Source organism: Canis lupus, chromosome 19, assembly GCF_003254725.2.
Source record: "Canis lupus dingo isolate Sandy chromosome 19, ASM325472v2, whole genome shotgun sequence".
NCBI classification, from domain to species: Eukaryota; Metazoa; Chordata; class Mammalia; order Carnivora; family Canidae; genus Canis; species Canis lupus.
The window spans coordinates 39,163,198-39,190,845 of NC_064261.1; the positions used below are offsets into that span (position 1 = coordinate 39,163,198).

The window sequence follows — 27,648 nt, forward strand, 5'->3', positions numbered from 1 at the left end:
AATTCTTTTAGGACTTCCAATGTATTCAAATTTAAGTGACCATCAACTTAATACAGACTGCTATATGAGTAGAATACTATATATGAACCTCATGTAACCACAAACACAACACTTAGAATAAATACATAATAAAGAGAAAGAAAACCAAGCATAACACTACAAAAAGTGGGGCATCTGGGTGGTTCAGTTGTTTAAGCGTCTGCCTTCAGGTCAGGTCATGATCCCAGAGTCCTAGGATAAAGCCCCACATCAGGCTCCCTGCTCAGCGGAGAGCCTGCTTCTCCCTCTCCCTCTGCCATTCCCCCCCACCACTTGTGCTCTCCCTCTTACTCTCTATCTCAAATAAATAAATAAAACTTCTAAAAAATAAAAACACTATAGAAAGTAATCAACCACAAGGAAAGAGAGTAACAGAAGAAAAAAGGACAGAGAAGACCCACAAAAACAACTACAAACAATTAACAATAGTGATAGACACATACCCATCAATAATTACTTTAAATGTAAATGGACTAAATGATCTAATCAAAAGACGGGTGTGTGTGTATGTGTAAGTTTAAAAAAAAAGAGAGAGATTCATCTACATGCTACCCATAAGACTCCCCTCAGACCTAAAAATCTCACAGAAAATAACAGTTAAAGGAAGGAAAAAGATATTCCATGCAAATGAAGTAGCAATACTCATATCAGACCAAACAGACTTTAAAACTAAGAATATAGCAAGAGACAAGGAAAGACACTACATAATGGTAAAGGAGACAATTCAAAGGGGATATAACAATTGTAAACATCTATGCATCTAATGATGGAGCACTAAAACACAAAACACAAAAGTTAATACCAGATAAAAGGAGAAATCAACAGTAATACAATGATATTAGGATACTTTAACACCTCAGTTACATCAATGGATAGTTCATCCAAGCAGAAAACCAACAAGAAAACACCATCTTTGAATGACACATCAGATCAGAAGGACTTAACAGATATGTTCTGAATATCTGAGCGCAAAACAGCAAAATACACATTTTTTTTTCAAGTGCACAGGGAACATTCTCCAGGATAGATCCCATCTTAGGCCACAAAACAAGTCTCAATAAATTTAAGAACTCTGAAATCTGACCATAACAGTATGAAATTAGAAATCAATCAGAAGAAAAAACTGGAAAAAACACAAAACTGGGAGCTAAGATATGCCAATAAGTCACCAAAGAAATCAAAGAGGAAACTGAAAAATACATGGAGATAAATGAAAATAAAAACACAATGGTCCAAAATCTTTGGGATACAGCAAAAACAGTTCCAGAAGGGAAATTTTTAGTGATACAGGCCTACCTTAAGAAACAAAACAAATCTCAAATAAACAATCTAACGTTACAAACTAAATGAACTAGGAAAAGAAGAACTAACAAAGTTAGTAGGAGAAAGGAATTAATAAAGATCAGAATAAAAACAAATGAAACATACACTAAAAACAAATTAAAAAAAACAATGAAACTAAGAGCAAAAATATATTTTTATATATATTTTTTCAGAGCAAAATATATTTTTTCATATATGTATTTTTTCATATATATACATGAATATATATATTCATGTGTATATATGAGAAACTAAGAGCTGGTTCTTAGAAAAGATAAACAAAATTGATAAACCTTTAGCCAGATTCACCAAAAAAAAAAAAAAAATCAAATTGGAGAAAAATAAAATTAGAAATGAAAGAAAAGGGATCCCTGGGTAGTGCAGCGGTTTGGCGCCTGCTTTTGGCCCAGGGCGCGATCCTGGAGACCCGGGATCGAATCCCACGTCGGGCTCCTGGTGCATGGAGCCTGCTTCTCCCTCTGCCTATGTCTCTGCCTCTCTCTCTCTCTCTCTCTCTCTGTGACTATCATAAATAAATAAAAATTAAAAAAAATAAAAATAAAAAAAAGAAACGAAAGAGAAGTAACATTCAACACTACAGAAATACAAAGAATTATTATTATTATTATTATTATTATTTTAGAAATACAAAGACTTAAATACAAAGAATAAAAAATTATATGTCAACAAAGTGGACAACCTAGAAGAAATGGAAAATTCCTAGATATACAATCTCCCTAAACTGAATCAGGAAGAAATAGAAAATCTGAATAGACTAGTTTCAATAGTAAGAAGATGAAATTGGTAATCAAAAAGCTCCCAACAAACAAAAGTCCAGCTTCACGGGCAAATTTTACCAAACATTTAAAGGAGAATGAAGACTTATTCTCCTCAAACTGGTCCAAAAATTAAACAGAAAAAAAAAAACCCCTCCAAATCCATTTTTATGAGGTCAGCATTACCCCGATACTAGACAAAGACACTACTAAAAAAAGAAAACTACTATATCCCTGAACACAGGTGTAAAAATCCTCAACAAAATATTAGCAAGCTACATTCAACAATATATTAAAAGGATCAATCAGCACAATCAAGTGAGATTTATTCCAGGGATATAGTAATAGTTCAATATTAACAAGTTAGTGTGATATGCCACAATCAACAAAATTAAGGATAAAAATCATCTGATCATCTCAATAGATGCAGAAAAAGCATTTCACAAAATTCAACATCTGTTCATGATAAAAACTCTCAAATTAGGCTTATAGGGAACATACCCAAACATTATAAATGCCACATATGGAAAATCCATAGATAACATCATACTCAATGGTGAAAAACTAATCAGGAACAAGACAAGCATGTCTACTCTTACCACTTTTATTCAACATAATATTGAAAATTCCAGCCACAGCAATCAGAGAAGAAAAAAAAATAAAATGTATTCAAATTACTAAGAAAGAAGTTAACCTGTCACTATGTATAGATGACCTGATACCACATACAGAAAATTCTAAAGACTCCAGGAGCACCTAGATAGCTTGGTAGTTAAGTGTCTAGCTTTGGCTCAGGTCATGATATCAGAGTCCTGGGATCGAGACCTGGGTGGGTTGGGCTCTGCACTCAGCAGGAAATCTGCTTGACCCTCTCCCTCTGCCCCTCATCCCACTCATGCTCTCCTTCTCAATAAGTAAAATCTTTAAAGAAAGAATACTCTAAAGACTCCACATAAAACTATTAAAAGTAATACAATGAGGGATCCCTGGGTGGCGCAGCGGTTTGGCGCCTGCCTTTGGCCCAGGGCGCGATCCTGGAGATCCGGGATCGAGTCCCACGTCGGGCTCCCGGTGCATGGAGCCTGCTTCTCCCTCTGCCTGTGTCTCTGCCTCTCTCTCTCTCTCTCTCTCTGTGACTATCATAAATAAATAAAAATTAAAAAAAAAAAAGTAATACAATGAATTCAGTAAACTTAAAGGATACAAAATTAACACATATACATCAGTTGTATTTCTATACACTACTAACAAAGTAGCAGAAAGAAAATTAAAAAACAAGTCCATTTATACCCGAAGTGTTCATCAATAGATGAATGAATAAATAAGTCGAGGGATATATACAATGCAATATTACTTAGTCATAAAAAGGGTAAGATCTTGCCTTTGCAAGAACATGGTGAACCAAGAAAGTATTACGCTAGGTGAAATAAGTCAAAGAAAAATACCATATGATTTCACTTGTTTGTGGAATCTAAAAAAACAAAACAAATGAAAAAGCAAAGAAACCAAACAAAAAGCAGAAGCAGATCCATAAATAGAACAGACCAATGGATACGGTAGGGAGTATAGGGTGAGAAGGGGAAGGCAGAGGCAAAATGGGTGAAGGAGAGTGGGAAAAACAAGTTTCTAGTTAGAGAACAAATAAGTCACAGGGATAAAAGGTACAGCATAAGGAATACAGTCAATAGTATTATAATTAAAGTTGCATGATCACAGATGGCAGCTACACTTGTGATGAGCATAGCATAATGTATGGACTTGTCAAATCATTTTACCGTATGTTCAAAACCAACATGACATTATGCGTCAACTATACTTCCATTAAAAATTAAAAAATTAGGCCATAGTGACTTCTTGCAAGATACATCCACGAAGGCAAAAGAAACAAAAGCAAAAATGAACTATTGGGACTTCATCAAGATAAGAAGCTTTTGCACAGCAAAGGATACAGTCAACAAAACTCAAAGACAACCTACAGAATGGGAGAAGATATTTGCAAATGACGTATCAGATAAAGGGCTAGTTTCCAAGATCTAGAAAGAACTTATTAAACTCAACACCAAAGAAACAAACAATCCAATCATGAAATGGGCAAAAGACATGAACAGAAATCTCACAGAGGAAGACATAGACATGGCCAACATGCACATGGGAAAATGCTCTGCATCACTTGCCATCAGGGAAATACAAATCAAAACTACAATGAGATACCACCTCACACCAGTGAGAATGGGGAAAATTAACAAGGCAGGAAACAACAAATGTTGGAGAGGATGCGGAGAAAAGGGAACCCTCTTACACTGTTGGTGGGAATGTGAACTGGTGCAGCCACTCTGGAAAACTGTGTGGAGGTTCCTCAAAGAGTTAAAAATAGACCTGCCCTACGACCCAGCAATTGCACTGTTGGGGATTTACCCCAAAGATACAAATGCAATGAAACGTCGGGACACCTGCACCCCGATGTTTATAGCAGCAATGGCCACGATAGCCAAACTGTGGAAGGAGCCTCGGTGTCCAACGAAAGATGAATGGATAAAGAAGATGTGGTTTATGTATACAATGGAATATTACTCAGCTATTAGAAATGACAAATACCCACCATTTGCTTCAACGTGGATGGAACTGGAGGGTATTATGCTGAGTGAAGTAAGTCAGTCAGAGAAGGACAAACATTATATGTTCTCATTCATTTGGGGAATATAAATAATAGTGAAAGGGAATATAAGGGAAGGGAGAAGAAATGTGTGGGAAGTGTCAGAAAGGGAGACAGAACGTAAAGACTGCTAACTCTGGGAAACGAACTAGGGGTGGTGGAAGGGGAGGAGGGCGGGGGGTGGAAGTGAATGGGTGACGGGCACTGGGTGTTATTCTGTATGTTAGTAAATTGAACACCAATAAAAAATAAATTAAAAAAAAAAATAAAATAAATAAATAAAATGTAGAACAAGGTATTCACAGACTAAAAAAAAAAATTAAAAAATTAAAAAATTAAAATATAACAAATGACATAGCAGGATTATATACACAGAACAAAAATAATTTCTATATAACCAGCAGGTTTGGGATCCCTGGGTGGCGCAGCGGTTTAGCGCCTGCCTTTGGCCCAGGGCGCGATCCTGGAGACCCGGGATCGAATCCCACGTCAGGCTCCCGGTGCACGGAGCCTGCTTCTCCCTCTGCCTATGTCTCTGCCCCTCTCTCTCTCTCTCTCTCTGTGACTATCATAAATAAATAAAAAATTTAAAAAAAACCAGCAGGTTTATAAGCAAATTTAGTATGGTTAATGAATACATAATCAATATACAGAACCAACTGTGTTCCTCTATACAGACAAAAAGCAGAAAATAAAATTTTAAACTAAAACTATTCTCAAGAGCATCAAAAAATTCAATCTTAGAAATAAATCTAATAAAAAGAAGTGCAAGAATTGTAAACAGAAAAATTATAAGAGTTTTTTTAGTAAAATTAAATAAGACATAAAGAAGTGACAACCCTGTTAATAGACTGGAACTGATTATAATATAAACAAACTCTTGAGATGATGTGACATGTCACTGAAACAACAAGAACATCACCAAAAACAGGTCCAGGTATTAATTCTGAAGGTGAGGAAGGAACAAGTATTTTTTGAGTGTCTATCATATAATAGTGTCCTCTTTGTGCCAAGAACTTGAACATAAACTGTCTCAATCTTCCTAAGAACTCTATGATACAAGTACTAATTCTTTACTAATGAGGAAACTATGACACAGTAGGTGAGAAAGCCAAGATTCAAATGTAAGATGGTATGGCTACAAAGCCTAAAAAGAAGTAAATCTTCATCCCAAAGAATTAAAACCCAAACAAAAAAATGAAACAAACAAGGACACCTGGGGTTAAGTCCAGTTGATTAAGCATCTGCCTTCTGCTCAGGTCATGATCTCTGGGCCCTGGGATTGAACTCCGCATCCAGCTCCCCACTCAGCAAGGTGTCAGCTTGACTCTATGCCCCCTCCCTATTTGTGTGCTCTCTTGCTCTCTGTCTCAAATAAATAAAATCTTTAAAACAAACAAACAAATCCTGTTTTGATGTAAGCTCCTAGGAAAATGGGGTATACAATCCCTGTGAAAAAATGGTTTGAGTATTTCTTAAATAACTAAACATGTTATACAAGTTTCCCAGGGTATACAAGGTTAATTGTATCCCAGGGTATACAATCCCTGGGAAAAATGGTTTGAGTATTTCTTTTTTTTTTTTTTTAAGATTTTATTTATTTATTCATAGAGACACAGAGAGAGGCAGAGACACAGGCAGAGGGAGAAGCAGGCTCCATGCAGAGAGCCCAACGTGGGACTAGATCCAGGATCCCCAGGATCACACCCTGGGCTGCAGGCAGCAATAAACCACTGCACCACTGCTGCCAGGTTTGAGTATTTCTTAAATAACTAAACATGTAACTACCATCAGACCTAGCAGTCTAATGGGCATCTCAAATTTAACACAACGAAAACTGAATTCTAGATCTTTCTCTCAAACCCTAATCCATCCACAACTTCCCCGTTGCATCTTTCCAGTTGTTCATACCAATTCCTTGACTACACTCAGTGTCCCTCATCCTGCATGTCCAGTCCATTAGCAACTCCCCTTATGTTCAAAATATACCCCAAATCCCACCATTCCCTACCACTTCCAAATCCACTTGCCTGAATTGAGCCACTATCATTTCTAGTCTGAATTTCTGCCAAGTATTTGATATCCCATCTCCCACCTCCCTCTCTATATTCTCCTCTCAATGTAGCAGTCAGTGAGATATTTTGAAAAAGTCTGATCATAACATTCCTCAGAACTTCTCAGTGGTTCTCAGTTTTACTCAGATAAAAGCTCTATCAGTGGTTTATAAGCCCTTGTACAATCTGCTCCACTTCAATTACCATCCCACCTCACTTTTTCTTCTCTATCACAATAATGTCCTTACATATTCCTGTTTTGGACTCTGCACTAGCAGGGCACCTGCTTATACTACTCTTCCCATAATTATCTATATAGCTATTTCTCTTGATTCCTTTAAGAGTCTTTTCTGAAATGTCAAATTTTCAATGAAATCTTGACTATCTTATTTAGAATTTCAACTTTTGTGCTTGCTTCAGCAGCACATATACTAAAATTGGAACAATACAGAGATTAGCATGGTCTATGTGCATGGATGACCCACAAATTCATGAAGTCTTACATATTTTTGAGGGAAAATATTTTAAAGCAAATGTGGCAAAATGTTAACAATATGTGATTCTGGGTCAAGGGCATATGGGAGTTTTTGGCACTATTCTCGTGACTTTCTGTATGTCCTAAACTATTTCAGAATAAAAGTTTAAAATTTTAAAAACAAAAAACAAATAATAATTGCAATTCCTTATTATCTCTTCCTTACTCTACGTTTTCTTTCTTGACACTTACTACCTTGCAAAAACACTACATAATTTAGTTTTCTACTGTGATTTTTGTTTGTCTTTCCCCACTAGGGTAAAAGCTCCAAAAGGACAAAGATTCTTGTCTGTTTTGTTTCCTGGTATATTCCACACACCTAGAGCAGTGCCTGGCCCTTAGCACTCACTACTATTTGTTATATTCAAGTTTCAAAGCACAGGGACACCATGATTAGTGAGTCTAGAGGTAGAGTAACTGATAGAGATGAGAAGGTATAAAGTGGGACCATAGGAGTGCATGGCTGAACTAGTGTGAAAATAAAATTCACAGGAGACACAGCAGTCCAGGAACTAAGGAACTAGCATGTTGTGTCAACTGGGCTATACATTCAAAGGTAGAAGTAATCCTAAGTAGACAGAAAGACAGTCAAATTCAAGTTATAGCAAGGAAATTTGGTATACAGTTTGCATAGTGATTAAGATTAGAGAGGGGGTTGTTTATTAAATACAGATTAAGGTTCCCTATTAGGATGTTAGGGCATTAGAACACTCTAAAGAGTTCTAAGATAGAAAGGATGCTTACATATGGAAAATTCTTCCTAATACAGAATATCAATCAAATCTTCTATTGAATTTCAGATCAAATTCAGTTCATCCAGATAACTAAATTTCATAAATTCATCTTAGTAAAACAAAAATGGTCAGTGGAAATGGTTCCAAGTAGTAGAGCAATTTGGCTACATAGATACAACCAGTAAATGTTGTGACAATGAAATATCTTTCTTTTTTTTAAGATTTTATTTATTCAAGAGAGACACAGAGAGAGAGAGAGAGAGAGAGAGGCAGAGACAGAGGCAGAGGCAGAGGGAGAAGCAGGCTCCATGCAGGAAGCCCGACGTGGGACTTGATCCCGGGTCTCCAGGATCACGCCCTGTGCTGCAGGCGGCGCCAAACCGCTGTGCCACCGGGGCTGCCCATACAATGAAATATCTTAATAAATCTTGGTGGACCTATGATAAAAGATCTGATTACTCATTCCTCCTCTCCTCCCACCCCAATAAGAACAGGAGACAGGTGGATAGAGTAAAGGGAAGAAGACTAGAAGCCAGTAACCTCAGTAAATACCTCTCTCAAGTAGGGAAGAAACCATGTAGTAACATAATTAATTCCAAGTTCCTTACTGAAATATAAATTTGGCTTGAAAAATTGCCCATTTCTGCAAGTGGTTAGTAAGGAGGTCTACTGGAACGCTCTGCTTTACAGTATATAGTTTCCAGAAATCACAGATTCACAAACAAAAGTTTGTCATTACAAGTTTCAAAAGGTAGTCAATGAAGAGGTCTACTTATCTACTCAAATATTTTCAAAGTGATTATACACAAATTCATATATTCAATTACAGAAACTCTTCAGATTTGATCAGGACTTGAAAATGTATCTATTTCACATTTTAACATACTCAAGGCTTTCATAATAGTATACATTCTCTTTATATTTATATCTGATGTAGCTATATTTAAAAATTGTCAGTTAAGTTACAACTTAAATAAATGGAAATAGTATTTGTCAATAAAACTGAATATTCTAAAATGATAATACATTTATTTCAGTACATTATAGAATTATATAATATTTTTAAAATAATTTATGGGGCTTTAAAAACTTCCATATCTAATATCCAATTACTTTAAGAGCAAGGACAGTAGAACCTTTCATTCTATAGGCAACTTTTTCAGAATAATGATAAAATACCTCCCACTTATTGAGTGACCTCTCTGTGAGGACATTTTTTTAATCTCTTCTAATTCTCAAAACAACTCAACAAAGTATTATTATCCTCATATTAAGGTCAAGAAAATTGAGGTTCAGGAAAATAGATATGAAATAATTTCTTACCAGTTGGCAACTGGTTATATTAAGCTTGGAACTGTGATTGTTCAAATTTTAAGTCTATTTTGCCATCATACGACACTGCCTCTTAGAATCACTCACTCAAAAAATACTCTTTTAGTGCCCATTATGTACCAAGCAATGCAGAAAATGCTAGGTATACAAAGATGAATTTGTGCCATTGTAGCCTCACATCTTTGCCCAATCTAGGACAGAAATAAGAGTTCTAAACAAATAATTGCAGCACAATATAATAGTGCTATGAAAGCATATATATGAAAACCACATAATAATGGAAGTGTTTGCTCTGTGTAAGGTAGCAAGCAATCAAAGAAGGGTTCACTTAGAAAAAAATGCTTGATATATAAGAAAACTTAAATTATATAATTTTTTAAAGATTTATTTGAGGGGTAACTGGATGGCTCAGTCAGTTGAGCATCTGCCTCCAGCTCAGGTTGTAATCCCAGGGTCTTGAGATCAAGCATCCCAGGGTCTTGAGATCAAGCTCCGTGTGTGTGTGTGTGTGTGTGTGTGTGTGTGTGTGTGTGTGTGGAGGGGGGGGTCCCTGCTCAACAGGAAGTCTCCTTCTCCCTTTCCCTTTTTCTCTCCCTACCCATTTGTGTTCTCTCTCTCGAATTATTCAAATAAATAAAAAATTTTTAAATAAAAATAAAAAATAAAAGATTTATTTGAGAGAGAAAGAGAACTGGGGGAGGGGTGGAAGGGGAGCAAGATAGAACTCCCAGCAGATTCCACACTGACTGCAGAGCCAAATGCAGGGCTCAATCCTAGGATCCAGAGATTATGACCGGAGCCAAAATCAAGAGTTTCTGATGCCTAACCAACTGAACTACTCAGGTGCCCCTATATTAAATTAATACTGATGCAACTCTTAAATTGAAACTTGAAAGAAGAGCAAGGGTTCGCAGATGGACAATCAAGATAAGGATATTCTAGAGAAGAAGACGCCGTATTGCAAAAACACAAAGTTTCAGAAAATTCTAAGCAGTTTAGTATAGCTAAAAACTATGATGCTTGTGACAGGTGGTAAAGAAGTAATAACAGGTCAGGTCCGGGAGGTTCTCATATGCCATGTGGAAAAAAAAGTCTGGGCTTTATCCTGTAAGAAATCAGGGGACTTTCCTAGACTTTAATCAGGTCATTAGTTTACAAAGATTACTTTGTCAGATTGAGGGGAAGAGATGTGAGGGCAGGCACAAACTTTTAGAAGTCTACCACCACAAAGAGCCCAGAAATACGATTTTGAATTTCTTGGTTTCAGATTCCTATATTTAATTACCTACCTGACATTTTGGACATCTCACAGACATTTCTAGCCTAAATGTCCAAAATCAAAGTCTCATTTCTCTACCAAAGTTGTTTGCTCCCTGCCCAAACTGTCAGTAATAGTACAACCATGCAAGTTACTCAAACCAGCAATTTGGGTTCACTCTTGATTTTTCCCTCTTCTTTAGCCATCAAATTAAATCTATTTATTCCTAATTATTCCCAGGGCATATTTCAAATGCATCCATTTCTTTCCAGTTCCATTGCCATCCCAAGCTATCATTACTCAACTGGAATAGTACAATAGCTCCCAAATGGACTCCCCCACATTTTTCTTAATGTCAGCTGGTTTCCTTAAAGCACTTATTATTTACCAATTCCTCTTATCTATTTACTTGAATTTTGTCTTTCCCTCCTATTAGGATGCCTTCATAAAGCCAAGGACCGTAAACTGTCTTATTTTACTTCAGCATGCTAACATCAGCCAGGTCAATAAACAATATCAACAAAACTATCAGACAGTTACCATAGGCCAGGCACTATTCTATGTGTTTTACATATAGTAAGTCATTTCATCCTCACAACGACTTATGACGCAGTATTCTATCATCTTAATTTTATAGACAAGAAAACTAAGGCACAGATTGTTAACTAAACTGCACAAGGTCACACAACAAATTCATGGCAGAACCCAGATTCAAACCTAGGAAGCCTAGACTCCATTCTCTTGATTATAGCCAGGACTTTTCTTAGCAGATGCTCAATAAATATTTCTTGACCAAATAAATGAGAAGAGGAACAGGTTTAGGGGACATGTTGAGTTTGAAGTACTTAGAGAAGGCTATGCGGCACAGAGGGATAGTTATAATAAGCATGCAGAAATCATCAGCTTCTACTGGAAACAGCTTATAAAATGCAAGCCTCTTTATAATAAAAAGTGATCATATAATTTTTAAAAATTGAACATGCTTTTAAAATGTAAGCTTTTAGGTTCAATTCTGTAATAAAAACATGTTTGCACAAACCATAGAAGACCTCACCAAGCCTTGATTGCATCTGTGAAAAATTCTGTATTATTAATATGAAATGAAATACTTGTCTCTAAGTAACATTCAGTATCTATACAAATGTCAAACTTGTGCTTTATTAAAATATAGAAGTGCTGAGATGTACTTTTAATTTGACAAAATGATACCAAAATCCATCTTAAAAAAAATATAAGAAAATGTGAGAATATCTAAAATATCTAAAAAAGAAGAGTGGAAGCACACTTTACCTACTTGATATCAACAAATAGTCCAAAGTTAGAGAAATTAAGTTAATGTGTATTGTACAAGTCAAAGAACAATGAACAAAGAAATGAAAACAGGATCCTGAAGAGATATGTGTGCATCCATGTTGGCTGCAGCATTGTTAATAGCTAGGAGGTAGAAGCAATCTAAATGTCCATTGGCAGGTGAACAGATAAAATGTAGTATCCACATATACTATGGAATGGAATACTATTCAGCCTTAAAAAAGGAAATCCAGTCATATGCTACAACATGGATGAACCTTGAGGACATGATGTTAAGTCAAAGAAGGACCAACACTGCAGGATTCCACTCATACGAGATATCTAAAGTAGTCATAGTCGAACTCTCAAAAACAAAGTAGTATGGTAGATACCAAAGGCTGTGGGAGGAGGGAAAGGGGAATTGTACAAAACATACACTTTGTTTTGCAAGATGAAAAAGTTCCAGATATCTGTTAAATGACAAGCTAACATACACTCGATACTAGTGTATGATACACTTAAAAATGGTTGATTGTAAATTTTATGTTTTCTACCACAATCAAAAAGTTAGTCAGAAACAATGTAGATATCCATCACTAAGAATTGATTATGTTGGAGACAATGAAATACCAGATAGCAATAAAAAATGATATTTTAAAAAATGATATTAACACATACTCAGTCATATCCACAGCCTGTTGTTGAATTTTGTTTAAAAAAAAAAAAAAAGGCTTACAAGAAAGCAAGGTAGTAATGATAGCATTTGGGCAAATGTCTGTACCTATACTAGAAGGATCTGTAAGGATATCCACCCCAATTTAATGTTGGGGTGGTATGTTATCCAGACATACCATACTGGTGGTATGCCATACTGGTGGTATGTCTGGATAACAGTATTAGAGATGACCTTTTTAATACTCTCCTGTGCTTTTAAACACGATTAGTATATATTCTGCATGTGACAAAGGATACTTCAAAAGAAGTGATTGCCACCAACAGTTCCAGAATTCTAGAATGGAATTTTACATTTCTCTCTCTCATGTGTCTACAGCACATACTGGGAAATAAATATTTGAGAGGCAAGATGAGTAGTGATTAAGAGATCAGAAATGAGACAGACCTGGATATGAATCTCAGCTACAAAATTACCTGATCAAGGCCTTAAATGGTCTTAATGAACGTCATTGAAGACCAATTTCTTCAACTATAAACCTCACATACCAATACTGGTAGATTGCTGCAAGAAAAATGACCTTAAAGCACTTAATATCCTTCCTGGCTGAGGAAACACTCAATAAAATGATGGCCACAATGACTATTTCTTGACTTGATTCACGCTGGAAAAACTCCCGACACAACAAAAAGAAAAACAAAACTAAACATCCTCTAAAAAAAAAAACTACACTGCAAAATTGTATTGAAAAACCCAACCGCATTAAGAAAGGAGATCTACGTTCTCTAGACCTGAAACTAATAAAATACTGTGTTAACAAACTCGAATTAAAATAAAGAATTTTTAAAAAAAAGGAGGTAATGCTTTGACTGTTGGTCCCACAACACTGATGCTTTGGCCAAAAAAAAAAAAGAATGGTAATGGGCCGTTTTTGAGTATGAATCCTGTGCCCTTGTGTTATCTCCCACCAACCAGTCTTTAGAAGAAGTGTGTTTGTAAATATGGAAGTCATTAAATCAGAACTTCTAAGCCCATTTTTGGTCAGACCGGCGACCTGAAGCCATGCTTCGTGCACGCAAAGCGGCTAAAAACCGTAGGGGCTCCCTCCACAAATGCAACGCAAGCTAAGCGTGAGCAAGTCAAAAGATAAGAAAAATGGGACTCTGGGATTGGAGACGAGGGACGGAGGAAGGCATTCCAGGCTGGAGAACTACGCGCCATCCCCTTTCACCCGCTCTTTCTTAAAACACAACTGCATGCCGTTCAACTTCGTTATCTGTCTCGAGAGAACCTACGGACTTGCCCGCCACGCCACCCTGAAAACCACACCTGGTGCGCTCGCCGCAGGGTCTCCAACTCCCGCCACAGGCTGGGCTGGCGTCCGCCCCAAGGCGGAAGTGACTTCAAAGGGACAAACTGAAAATAAGAGAGTTCAAACACCAAGAATCTAAAACCCCTGTGGCGTTCTGAGAAAACTCTCCTCTTACTTCTCTTCTAAGCCTCCCCTCTCGAGCTAGGGTGGCGATTCGCTACAGCCCTGCAACCGGTTCCCCCGCCCCAAACCATCTCCAGTCGGGCCCCTTTCATTGGCCAACGAGGTGCCGCGGGTACCCCCCCAGGAACTACAATTCCCGTCAGGCCCCACGGGAAGTAAAAGCAGGAAAGGACGGTGGAGGGGGCAAAGCATATTGGGAAATGTAGTTCCCTGCGGGCCTTACAGAGCTGGAAACCCCGCCTTCCTCCACTGAAGCTGGAGAAACCAGGTGTTCGGCTTAGAACCCGTTACCGCTAAAGGGAGGAGCCAAGACCTTAAGCGGCATTCCTCACTTCCCCCCACATGGAGGATGAAAATATTCACCCAGTCCTAGAAAGCTCTATAAATAGTCCCTGAAGAAATATGGTTGTCTCTCCTATACCTCCAGGTCTGTAAAAACTCCACAGAACTCCCACACGCCAGGCTCCCAACTCGTGGGAAAAGGTGCCTTCTTTACAAGTGGGCAAAATGGCTGTCCTCTTAGTTCTTCCATTGGTCGTCCTCTGCGTCGTTCAAGGGCGGTTACTCATTACCGATTGGTTCTTTCTCCCTTGAGGGTGGAGGAAGACTTGGCACCGCTCTCCCGCGGCCCGGGAGGAGATAAGGGGGTGGAGGAAAGGCCGTTTGTTCAGGCACGATTGGCTGGCCCTCACGTCACTCAGAGTGCCTCTAACCTATGATTTGTCGGCTGCCTCTCCAAGAGAACGAAGGGGCGGGGCTAGTGCGTGGTGGGAAGGGGCGGGATTCTGCCAGCCGCGGCTGCCGCTGGAGCCGGTGTCCGGGCTGGTGATGGGGTTAATTCCCTTTCGTAAGACTCTTACTTGCACCCACCCAGCCCCGCCGTCGCCCCGCCGCGCCGCGCTCCAACCGCCTCCTCCTCCTCCTCCTCCTCAGTAACGCGGGTAAGAGATGCCCTCCCCTCCCCCCTCCAGCTCCCCGGGAATAACGCGCCTCGCTCCCCTCCCCCGCCCGCCAACCGGTAGCGCTAACGGAGAAGGAGGCAGGCAGGGGAGAGATGTGTGCGAGAAGGTGGCCTCCGCCGCCGGGCCATCGGCGCTCCAGCCGGGCCCCCGCCGAGGTGCCGCCGCTGCCAGCCCGTCGGGAGGTCGGGTTCCGAGGGAGCCCGGCTCGCCTGGCCCGCGGCTGCGGCTGCAGCTGCATCCACTACCTTGCGCCCACCGCCCCCACCCGGGGGCCATGTGAAAAGCAAACCCCTCGAGGCCTAGCGGAGGAGGCAGGGGAAAGGTTCCCGAGTCCCTGCCATGGCTGCTGCTTGCTGCCCTTGCAGCCCCAGGGACCCGGGAACCAGCCCCAGCAGGCCTGGCAGGAGCGGGTGCCGCGCGTGGTGCTGCTCTCTCGGGCGGCCGGCCCCCGTGCCTCGGGCTCCCCGGCCCACCGCACGCCTCGGCCCCTGGCCCTGCACCCCGAGGATTGTTAGAAAGGAAACACGGCGTTCCGCCGGCTGGTGAAATGCAGGCACACCTTGCCGGTGCTACCAGAGAAAAGCACAATGGGAATGTTGAAAAGAAAGTTGAATGACTGTCAGCGCCACGGACCCCGGGGGTCGGATTTACACACACACTGTGGTTGAGCCTGAGGCTCAGACCTGTGTCTTTGAAGTTTTTTTGTTCTCTTTTTGTTGTTGTTGTTGTTAGTAGGTGCACAGCAGAGTGCCTCTGCTTTTTTGAGCTCGCTTTTATGTAGGAACAAATTGTTGAGGCTATCTTGTCCCGTGTGGAATGGTCCTGGATAGCAAGTGGAGGAAAAGTAAGGCTTGGTAAAATAACAGATGATTTTTCGAACACGATGTTCCAGAAAATACGTGTAGATAGATTGAAATCTCCATGGTTATAGCTCGCCTAATTGTAATTCTGAAGAAACCCTTTGCTGTTAGCTTAGATGTCAGTGATTGCAAGAACTTTTGAGTAATGAAAAGGTGGTTAAAGTCTTAACTGGAAACTAACCTCGTTGTAATATTTGAAAGAGTAAGGTCTGTGGGATAATTAATATAGTTGGATACCAGTGTAACTAGAGTAACTGAACACACTTCAATTTGATAAAACTTGGCGTATTTGAGAACGAATGCTTTTTCCTCACATATTGATTAGGCGCTCATCTTTTAACACCTTGTGGGGTTTTTTTGTTTGTTTGTTTGGTTTTGGGGTTTTTTTGTTTTTTGTTTTTTTTTTGCATGGATGGGTCCTTAAATAATGGATTCTATAAATTGGTGGTAGACCTGGCTGTATCAAGGGTAACATTTTAGGCCCACCTCTGAGGCTTTACTTGTTGTCAGAGTACACTTGGGTTCTGAAGAAACAATCAGTTTTGACTAAGTTGTTAAGACCATTTCCTAGGGCCTAAGGAGACCCTACTGCCAGAATGATCTTACATATTCCATAACTAATAGTATTTGCATACAGAATTACATAGATCTAGATTCAGGATCTGGAAGAAATGTGGATGTTTGCTAAAAAAATAAAACACATAACCCCGAAAGGTAAGTTCTCTCAGCTCGCCATAAAGCACTCATCACTCACCTTAGCACTTTCTAAAACTTGTTGGTCAATTGATGAGTTATAGACTTGATACTTTTGGATCTCATATACTTTATGTACACAAAGGGCTGATGAAAATATAGGCGGCATATAGGCGGCTTATACATTCTCTTACTAGCTGCGGGACCCTTCTGTGAGCCTCAGTTCACCTGTAAATTGGGGATGATAGCACCTAACCCTTAGTTGGGGGGATTGGAGATGAAATCTGTATAAATATAAAGCTCCTACCATTGTGTTTAATACATAGTATGTATTATGAAATATTAGCATATAAATGCATCTTAAGAGAATGAGTTTGTTATTTATATGCACAAGATGTTGCAGCCTCAGAACTTGCTCTGTTAGGGCAGAGGAGTACTATGGGAGTTTTCATTTATATAGGGACTTAAATTGGTGCAGTTTGCAGCTAGCCATTTCCAAAGTAAAAGAAATGTGGGAAATTGGGCATCCGATACTGAAGAGTTGTTGATTTTATAGGTTTTTAATTTTGCGTTAAAATCCCCATGTTTGGGGAATATATTTCAAATGAATTTTTTGGAATAAGATTAGGTGGTAAATTGTTTGTAGTGATAAATTATTGTAATATGTTTTAAATTTTAGTTAGCTAATATGTATTTCAAGTTTTATATAGTTGCTATCCATATTTACTGCGCTATCAGGCTACTAACAAACAAGTCTTTAATACAGAGTTAAGATTCAGTGAGTGGTTTGAATTCATAATGGCCATAGGGTTGACTGCAGTTTTGTTACTGTTTTTAATTCTCAATATTTATCAGTGCTTGAGTTTTTCTTTTCTGTGAAACAACATGGGAGACACATTGTTCCTTTCTCTTTTCAGGCACTTTTGAAAATGCATTGGTCTTCACACATAATAGTATGTTTTTGAGTTTGTCCCAGTAGACAAATTAAAGTTTAGCATGAAAAGTTTTATTATGAAGTCTTCTGACAGTAACGCCTGGCCAGGGTTCAAGGCAGCTGCACCTTATGCTGAATAGTGAAGAAACGCAGTACAGTTGGATACTCCTTTGGGGAGCCTTCCATGGCAGCAGCAGAATATTATATAAAATTGAAATAAACTTTTTCAAAAATGATGCAGAAGAAATGCACTACTATGTTTTGCAAAGTAATAAAAGATTTTTTAGGATAAATACTCTGACAGTCTGTGTGTCAAGGAGGTATAGCAACAGGGATCCCTGGGTGGTGCAGCGGTTTGGCGCCTGCCTTTGGCCCAGGGCACGATCCTGGAGACCCGGGATCGAATCCCACGTCGGGCTCCCTGCATGGAGCCTGCTTCTCCCTCTGCCTGTGTCTCTGCCTCTCTGTCTCTCTCTCTCTCTGTGACTATCATGAATAAATAAATAAAATCTTTAAAAAAAAAAAAAAAAAAAAGGAGGTATAGCAACAAATAGCAGTCAACTTTTCAAATGGCTCTTATAGCTCCAAACCACAGAATCTATACTCTTTGTAGTCACACCTGTACATGGTGATATAACTTATAATTTAAGATAACTAAGATACGTAAGGAGCATGTCAGTTTTTTCTCAGCATAATAATTTTTCCTAAAAAAGTAATCTTGCATTTAATCCTGTGAAGTCTCATAATGTTTACTAGTAATACAGACATGTGCAAAGAGTCAAATCATAAAATCAAACAAAATTTTATTAAGTTAATTTTGCTTCCCAAATAAGGATGTGTTATATAATTAAACAAATTTGTTTGTACCTGATAAGGTGTAAGCATGTGTATCTTTTCCAGAATTTAATTCAATTAGTCATTGGTTGATGGTTGAAATAAGAGAGTAGTTATTTAATTTTGTCTCAGAGCTGGTTCTCTATCTTATTTTCCAGCAGTTTGGTTTTTTCCCATGTTTTATCCTTGAATATTTAGCCTATTCTTACCTTCTTAGTCTCTACATATGCCTATTAACGTAAATTTTTTTCCTGTGAATTTTGAAAACTTGTATTTACGATCTTTCTTGTTCTCTCTTTGCCTTCTGAATTTTAGATTTGTAACTTCCAAAAAATTTCTAACTGTAAGCTCACTTCTCAAAGTAAATAGCGAGGTTTTTGTGCCGTCTTATTTCATAAATACTAAACCATATATACTATATATACTATATATATATATACACTGTATATATATGCTATATTATAATACTATAATAATATAGCATGATTTATTTTGATGATTTTAAATGATTGTTCTGTTAGCCTGCTTGACTAGTGTTTTCATCTACAACTCCCTAAAAGTACTTTCTCTCCAAAATAAATTCAGTATGGAAAATAAATTACGTTTGTTTTTATTCTTGACCTTTCTTCTTGGAAGACAATAATTCGATATTGTCTTGCCTGAGAGTTTAAAGTACTATGATTTGACTTCTCCCAACTTTAGTTTGAATAATGACAGATAAAAATTAATTTTGTGGGCTAGTCATACAGTTAACTTCACTAACTGTTCTTCTGCTTGAAAGAAATTCCATAATTGGTATATTACTTTAGAGTCTAAGTTAGAAGTTTAACTGCAGATTTACCGTGATGCCATGTTTCTTAATAGAGAGAAAAGCTATGGAATTTAATTACAAAAGAAAGGTTTAACATTATGGAAAAGAAACTGGAAATGTATACAAAGCAAGGACTTAAACCATCATAAAGCCCTCGCTTTTAAAGTGCACTTGGGAAAACGCTTATTACAGAATTGCTGTGTTTAAAAATAGTTGTCTTTTTTGCTGAAAGTAACCCAAAGCCCTTCTTTGAATGATTGGTAACAACTGTTCTATATATCCATACTGTGGAATACTATACAGCAATAAAAAGAAACAAAACATTGATAAAGCAACTTGGTAGCTCTTAAAGTAATTACAGCAAGTAAAAAACAATTTCAAAATGGAACAACCATGTGGTCCATTTCTATAACATTCTTAAAGTGGTAAATTATAAAGGGAGCAGGATGGTTGTAACTATAAAGTGGTTGCATGAGGGATCTTTATAGTAATGGAATGGCTCTGTATCTTGATTGTACGGTGGTTACCTAAATCTTCGTTGCTTAGAAACAGACAAATGGGGGTGCTTGGGTGACTCTGTTGGTTAAGTGTCTGACTCTTGATTACAGATCAGATCATGATCTCAGGGTCATTAGATGGAGCCCTGAGTCCATGCCAGGCACAGAGCTTGCTTTAGGATTCTCTCCTTCCCCCTCTGCCCCTCCACTCCACTCACACAGGAGCACTTGTGCATATGCAATCTCTCTAAAAAAAAAGAGAGACAAATGAGTGCATGTAAAACTGGCAAAATCCGAATACGTTTGTATATCAATGTCAATCCCAGGTTTAGATGTTGAACTTTATTTACATAATGTTATCACTGAGGGAAACTGAGTGAAGAAGAGTACATGGGAGCTTTCTGTACTATTTTTTGCAACTTCTGTGAATGTGTAATTATTTAAAAAAACAAAAGTCAAACACAAAAAAACCTGCAATATTTATATATATGTTCTCGTATACTATTGAAAAAAGTATATTTTTAAGCAGATATCTTCTAAAATACCATTGATACATTTTATACTGTTCATTTGTTTTAGTTTTACTAAGTCACATTCACATGCATCTGAACACAGCAGAAATACCTCTACATCAAACATATTCTAGATGTGGTTTCTGTTTTCATTTCATATGCCTTTTTTCCCTAAATGCCTATACTTTCTTAATTCTCCTTTTATAAAGGCTTGCTGCCCTTTCACTTTCCAACCCCTCTTCGTATAAACTAAAAAGAATCTAACATTAGTTATCCGTATTGTTTGTTTTCCATTTGCGATAAAAGGATTTTATCAAGAGTCTGTGTATTCATTATTTAACCAGATATTTATATATTAAGCCTATTGATTATCTGTAAGATAATCTGTAAGATAAAATACGAGATGTTATCTTGTAAAGACATACAGAACCAGCAAATGAGAACTCATTTGGGGAAAGAAAGTGATATAAGTGATTCTTAAGTTATAGTGTAGTTACTATGTGACCCTACACTTTTAAATACAAAAGTACTGAATCTTCTAGAGCAATTGGGGAGTACTGTGAGGAGGTCAAAGTGTAGACCACCAAGTTGGGGAGGATATACTTTTTGTGATAAAGATGACCTTGATCCACTTAGAGTTAATTTTTGTGTGTGATGTGAGGTAGGGAGTCCAAATTCATTCTTTTACATGTGGATATCATTTTTATCTCCACACCATTTGTTGAAAACACTGTTCTTTCTTTGTTAAATTATCTTGGCTCTTTTGTTGACCATAAACGTAGGAGGTTATTTCTCAACTCTAAATCCTATTGCATTGATTTATAGGTCTGTCACTAGACCAGTAGTACCACACTATTTGATTATGTAACTGTGACAAGTTTTGAAATTGGGACTTGTGAGTCCTTCAGCTTTGCTGTTTTTTTCAAGATTGTTTTGGCTATTCTAGGTCCCTTTTATTTCTTTGTGTAGTTTTAAGATCAGCTTCCCAGAAGCCGGCTTGGATTTTGATACAGATTGTGACAAACACCTAAATCAATTTGGCAATTTAGGAAATATTATTTTAGCAGTATTAAATATGAGAATTTCTTTGATATGTAATGCTTCACTTAGAATAATAAACTAAAAAAATAAAAAGAAAAAAAGAAAATCATAAACTCATTGCACGTTAATATAAATACCATATTCTTAGGAAAAACAACTTTTCAAAATTAAAAATATAGCAAGGAGAATAGGATTGTTTTACATTTTTTGCAAATCTCCTTAAGGTCTGGCTTATTAGAAGATAGCTGAGTTCTTGTATCTACTTTTGCATTCTTTCTGATAGGATATGTGATTTTGGTTGAAATATAAGAAGACAATTTGGCCACACACCAGTATTCAGAAGAAAAGTGAGAGAGCTCATGGACCCTTTAAAAGGATCTTGATCAAAAAAAAATAAAATAAAATAAAAAATAAATAAAAGGATCTTGATCAACAGTGGTCCTGTTGGACCCACTATGAAAACAGCTTGTCTAGTGGAAAGAAATAGATGTTTGGAAACTCAAAGACTTGATAAGTATCACTGGTCTACCACTGAACAGCTGATGTGATTTTGAGCAAGTAACTTAGACTTTCAGTCTTTTCTTCATCTGTAAAATGAGAATAATGACACTATACTTAGAAGGGAGGAAACAAGAACACGCCTGTAAGGTTTAAGATATATAGAGGTCACCAAAGAATTGGTTCTTGCCCTCTGTCATTTATACTTGTCCACCTCTCTCTTTTATATGGGATTAGCAAATTTATTTTCCCCTGAAAGTCTACATACCACAGCATGGTAACCTTTAGTAAATTTGGTTCATTGTAGTGATATTTACTTAAAAGTAGAGCTTTATTCATATAGTCTTTTATGATCATTCCGTTTAGCTACAAATCATGGTAGTGAACAGGGAAAGAGAAGAGTCAAAAAAGGAGGTAAAAGAATTTATCGGAAATGAGAAAGTAAAATTGATGCCTCCTTTAAGACCATTTGTCAGGGATCCCTGGGTGGCTCAGCGGTTTAGTGCCTGCCTTTGGCCCAGGGCGCGGTCCTGGAGACCCGGGATCGAATCCCACGTCGGGCTCTCGGTGCATGGAGCCTGCTTCTCCCTCCTCCTGTGTCTCTGCCTCTCTCTCTCATAAATAAATAAATAAATAAAAATAAATAAATAAATAAATAAATAAATAAATAAATAAATAAATCTTAAAAAAAAAAAAAGACTGTCACTCACTCCAGGCCTGCTGTTGATAGTGAAGAATGAAGGAAACTGCAAAAGGAACCTCTGGCTTAAAACAAAGAATGGTTCTTTAGCATGTATTTTCCCTGTTAAAATTAATAAAGTTGAATTATATAAATGACTCCAAACCTTTAATGATTCTGTAATACTGAACCTAATCGTATATAATGTTCTTTAAAAGAAGAAAAAAAAAAAACCTCTTGCCATTAAAACTCTATATACATCATTAGAGTAGTAACTTTACCTTTGCATTTTTCTGCAAAGCTAAAGTGAGTTGATTGTTGCTATATAGGACATGAAAAGTGTGGATTCATTCATTCAGCAAGTATTTATTGAAAACTTACTTTGTGCCTTCTTCTGGTTTTGTAAAACAGAATGCCATTGCCCTCCTAGATCTCATTTTCTTGTGGGAAAACAAAAAATAAAAGAGCATGTCAGACAGAATTAGAGAAATCATTGCAATGAAAACAAAAGCAGGTTGAGAACTTAAGGATTTGCTGGAAAAGGTATAGGGTCTATTTGAGTCAGGGTGACCAGGGAATACCGCTTGATATTTTGAACAAACACTTGAATGAAGGAAACAAGCCATAGATTTGTGAGGGAAGAACATTCTAGGTAGAAGGTACAAAGTACAAAGGTCATAAGATGGAGGAGATGGAGATGGAAGTTAATCTTGTTTATTGATGTTCAGCAGCGTTGTCCTGAAGACAGGATTTAAAGGTACAAGTACGTTAAGAACACTTTGAGGTGTGGCTCTGGGACTGTCAGCTATGCATATTTTTAGCCAAATGAATCATTTCCACTGAAGAGCCTCTTGATCCCAGATGTACTGGGTTTTAAGGGACTTTTGCAAAGTCTAAAGCCAAATCTTTAGTCTTCACTTATCAAGGATTTCTGTCTTTTCCATGCTAAACCAAAAGATGCAGTAGGTTTTCTTAAACAAAATTACCTGCTTTTACAATAGAATGGTAGGCAGATCTTTGTGTTGGAATGCGAGAATTCACCTGGTCCAACCTCACTAGTTCTCAGGGATCAGTCCAGTGGCAATCACTGGGGCAGCTTGTCCTAAAGTTATCTGCTTTTCATTTCCTTTCTTCTTCCAGGAGGTACTAGAATAAGGAAAGCGAAGAGAGATTCCTGGCTCCTGCCTTTCAAGCCAGCTATTGTGGGGATCTGACGGGACAGAGAAATCAGGCAGTCATTTAGCCTTTGCTTGAACTATTCTGGTGACAGAAGTACATTTCTTTTTTTTTTTTAATTTTTTTTAAACATTTTTATTTATTTATGACAGTCACAGAGAGAGAGAGAGAGGCAGGGACATAGGCAGAGGGAGAAGCAGGCTCCATGCACCGAGAGCCCGACGTGGGATTCGATCCCGGGTCTCCAGGACCGCGCCCTGGGCCAAAGGCAGGCACCAAACCGCTGCGCCACCCAGGGATCCCCAGAAGTACATTTCTAAGGGGCTTCTTATCTCTATATTTTTTTGTTTCAGCGTCTTCAGGTATATGGCTAGAGATATGCATGTGTACATATATATACACATGTACATATCATTGCAGATGTATGTGTTTATATATGTGTATGTATATATATCTTTTTTTCTGATGTAGGGAGGAAGGGCATAGAGGAAAGGAGATCCAGTTGGAAAAGGAGAGCATAATTGAAATGTTAATCATAAAGTTGCATCAATATCCATGTCCTCTATAGGCCCTCCTTCTCCTCTTTTGCCCCCAGAGAATAGAAACTAATGTGTGGGTGGGGATGAGAGACTTGACCTGCCCAGGTGTTAAGACCCTTCTGCTTGGCCCAGTTGTCCTAATGGAGGGAAAGGGGAGGGTAAAGTAAGCCCGTAGATGTCCTCAGTAGGTTTGTCTCCCCATTCCCCATTTTAGGGAGGCTGTTTAGCACCCTCCTTAAACTTAGCAGATTGTCTTTCATATTATTGCTGGCTGAGAAACTCCATCTATTCCTTAAAGCACATTAGATTTTATCACAGAACCAGACAACTAGACCATAATAGCATCTTTCTGGTTTTAGGTTTTTCTCTTACACAAAGTGGCACCATCACAGGAAAGAAATGTATTGAAGGACAGTCATCAAAGCTATTTTTAGATTGTTTTGAAAATAGGCTCAGAAGTAGGGACATGCTTTTGTTTTTGTTTTTGTTTTTTAACTCGAGTAATTTTGCCGACTTACATCTTTTGAAGTAAAAAATATTTCATTTTAAAAAAGGAAAAAATAAAATTTAATATGTTTTGTATTATTATTTAATACACTCAACAGATTTTAAACTTCACTTTTTGACTGGGCTAAAAACTGAACCATTGTAAAACTCACTGCATTTCTAAAATGAACATTTTGGAAAGTTTATACTTTTTGAAAGCTTTTTAAAAAATCCAAACAGCATTGCACATAAAAATCAGATCATATAGTAGATCTGTAATTGATTATCATCCCCTTATCTACTGTCTTATTATTGGGATTCAGGAGTCTCTTGAAGAGAGCTAGATGTTCTTAGCACCAAAAATCCAATGGATTCTTCTTTTTGCTTCCATCAGTTTATCAAAATCATGTCCCATTGTTTTCTTATCCGTTGGAAGCATGGGTTTTCTGTAAGTTTTTTCTTTCAATTTATCCTAGGGTGTCTAATTGTCTTTTTTTCTGATTAACAAGCAATAATGTACCATCAACATATCCTCGAAGTTATTCAGTCTTTGTTTCATGGAGGCCTCTTTACCTCAGAGATTTTCTCTTGGATTCTGGTATCTTGCCCATCATCCTGGGACTTCCCTTCTGCCTCCTGAGGTTGAATCAACTGTTTGCTGGATTCTGTGGGTCCTTCCTCTTAGTTTTTTTATACTCATTTTTTGCTAGATAATAGCCTGAGATATTTTCTTTAAAAAGATTGCTTAAGAAGTAAACCTTTTCAGACTTTAGATGCCTGAAGTCTTAATTCTGCCATCATACCTGACGGAGGGTATAGAATGCTAACTTCAAAGTCATCTTCCCTTTGTACTTAAATATGTTGCTCGTGTCTTCTAGTATCTGGTTTGCTTTTGAGAGATCTGCTGCTAAAGTTTTCCGAAGCTTATCCAAAATTTGATAGATGACTCATTTCTACAGTTGTTAACATTTTGCTGTTTGTTTTATTGTATATCAGTCTGTCTCATTTTTTTGACACACTTCAAAATAAATTTCAAAGGTCAGTATACTTCACTCCTGAACCCTTTGACATGCGTGTAATTACTAGAGTTCAGTATTTGATTATTTTTTATGGGTAAGTATACATAAAATGCATAAATCAGGGGGTTGCCTGGATGGCTCAGTCCGTTAAATGTCTGCCTTCGGCTTGGGAGCCCCACGTCCCACGTCGAGCTCTCTCCCCAGGGAACCTGCTTCTCCCCTCTCCCTCTGCCTGCTGCTCCCCCTCCTTGTGCGCACATGTGTGTGTGCGCACACTCTGTCAAATAAATGAATAAAATTTTAAAAATAGAAAATGCATAAATCAGGAACTTACCATTCAGTGAATTTTCATCAAATTGTAATCATAGGCCCATGTATCTGTCAAGATATAGAATATTACTATCATGCCAGTAAACAACAACCAAAAGTTGTGATTCTTTTCAGCATATATTTTTCTGTGCTAGGACTTATATAAATGGAATCATACACTACGTGCTCTTTTGTGTAAGGCTTCTTTAACTTGATATGTTTTTCACATTTATCCATGTTGTTGCGTGTATGAATAGTTGCTTTTTTTATTACAGAATAGTATTTTATTGTATAAATAAGCTATTTGTTTTTCTGTTCTATTGAATGCCACCTATGTGCAGTTTCTGGTTTTTAGCTATTATAAATAAAGCTGTTTGATTCACAAGAGTATTTGAGAATAAGTTTTTAAATCTTCAAATTAGAAACACCTGCTAACATAACAATATACAGAACAAAAAGCCATTTGTTTATTTCTTCTATTCTTTTCCTAGTTCTTGAATTTTTGTTAATACAAAATTAAGGCACAGCTTAGGTGAGAATATTGTCATACCTTTTTTATTTCTTGCTGTTCTTAGTAATACAAAGAGCAGGTAGGAAGATTATTTAAAAAGTAATCTCTACACCCAACGTGGAACTTAAACTCACAACCCCAAGACCAAAAGTCACATGCTCTACTGACTGAGCCAGCCAGACACCCAATAAGGTCATCCCCCTTTTTTTTAGGTTTTTGTTTTTTAAGATTTATTTATTTTATTTACCTATGATAGACATAGAGAGAGAGAGAGAGAGAGAGAGAGAGAGGGAGGCAGAGACACAGGAAGAGAGATAAGCAGGCTCCATGCCGGGAGCCCGACGTGCGACCGGATCCCAGGACTCCAGGATCACGCCCTGGGCCAAAGACAGGTGCTAAACTGCTGAGCCACCCAGGGATCCCCCTTTTTTAGGTTTTGAACCTTCTTACTGAGATTTTAAGATTAACTTGTATTACCTAGTCCATTGACTGACTTAAGGTAATTGGGTATTTAATTGTCTTTCTTAGAAGTTAGCATTTCAACATATGAAGTCATTGAATTTTACAGGTAGAAGTTTTTAAAGAAATATTAATTTGACATTAACTTTTATATGAATCACCTTTAATCCAGAAAGGCATGACCTTTTGAGTTATGTTTTGTGTCTACTGTGCATAAATCCTGTGTATTTTGCTTATTTTTAAATAAAGATTGTTGCTTCTACTAGTAATTGTTTTGGAATTTTTAAGAACCAATTTTAAAATCATATATTCATAATCTAGAGGGGCTTTTCCGACTTGAAGTTTTGTTATATTTTTATGGTAAATTAAGAATGAAATTTTCTGATTGCCAAATTACATTACATAAAAGGATTATTCTGGCATAATGTCCAGTGTACAGATTCCACAGCTTTTTGTCAGTGTTAATGTTATACCTAATGAATGCCGAGTTTGAAATTTAATTAAAACAAAAAGAGAGTAAAGTGTCTTTTGTAGTCTAGGTTTCAGGCTCTGTTTGTAGTGTGTGAAAATTATTTTATGGCTTTTCTGAAAACTACATGCAGATACTCAGTAACATTTACCTTACTACTGAAATGGAAAACCCAGTAATAAAATGGGCAATAGTTT

General features: G+C 37.5%; 2 protein-coding genes and 1 non-coding gene across 22 annotated transcripts in view; 2 read left to right on the plus strand and 1 right to left on the minus strand.

Moving 5' to 3' along the window:
• The window catches only part of ZRANB3 (zinc finger RANBP2-type containing 3), a 297,959-nt gene extending 283,161 nt beyond the window's left edge, over positions 1 to 14,798 (minus strand). For 4 of the 5 annotated variants that reach the window (XM_025430474.3, XM_025430454.3, XM_049097189.1 and 1 more), the window contains exon 1: positions 13,997 to 14,232. The gene's annotated coding sequence lies outside the window, so the exon portion shown is untranslated. Of the gene's footprint in view, positions 1 to 13,996; positions 14,233 to 14,583 lie in introns of those variants that run through there. The other variant, XM_025430464.3, reaches the window with a different exon arrangement.
• Positions 7,253 to 7,356, plus strand: LOC112650043 (U6 spliceosomal RNA). The gene has a single exon (XR_003129911.1). It is a non-coding gene; the product is annotated as a U6 spliceosomal RNA (small nuclear RNA).
• Positions 14,799 to 14,924: 126 nt separating the features above from the next.
• Positions 14,925 to 27,648, plus strand: part of R3HDM1 (R3H domain containing 1) — a 196,520-nt gene continuing 183,796 nt past the window's right edge. For 10 of the 16 annotated variants that reach the window (XM_035702257.2, XM_035702258.2, XM_049097188.1 and 7 more), the window contains exon 1: positions 14,926 to 15,103. The gene's annotated coding sequence lies outside the window, so the exon portion shown is untranslated. Of the gene's footprint in view, positions 15,104 to 27,648 lie in introns of all 16 variants that reach the window. The other 6 variants (XM_035702251.2, XM_025430361.3, XM_035702252.2 and 3 more) reach the window with 2 other exon arrangements.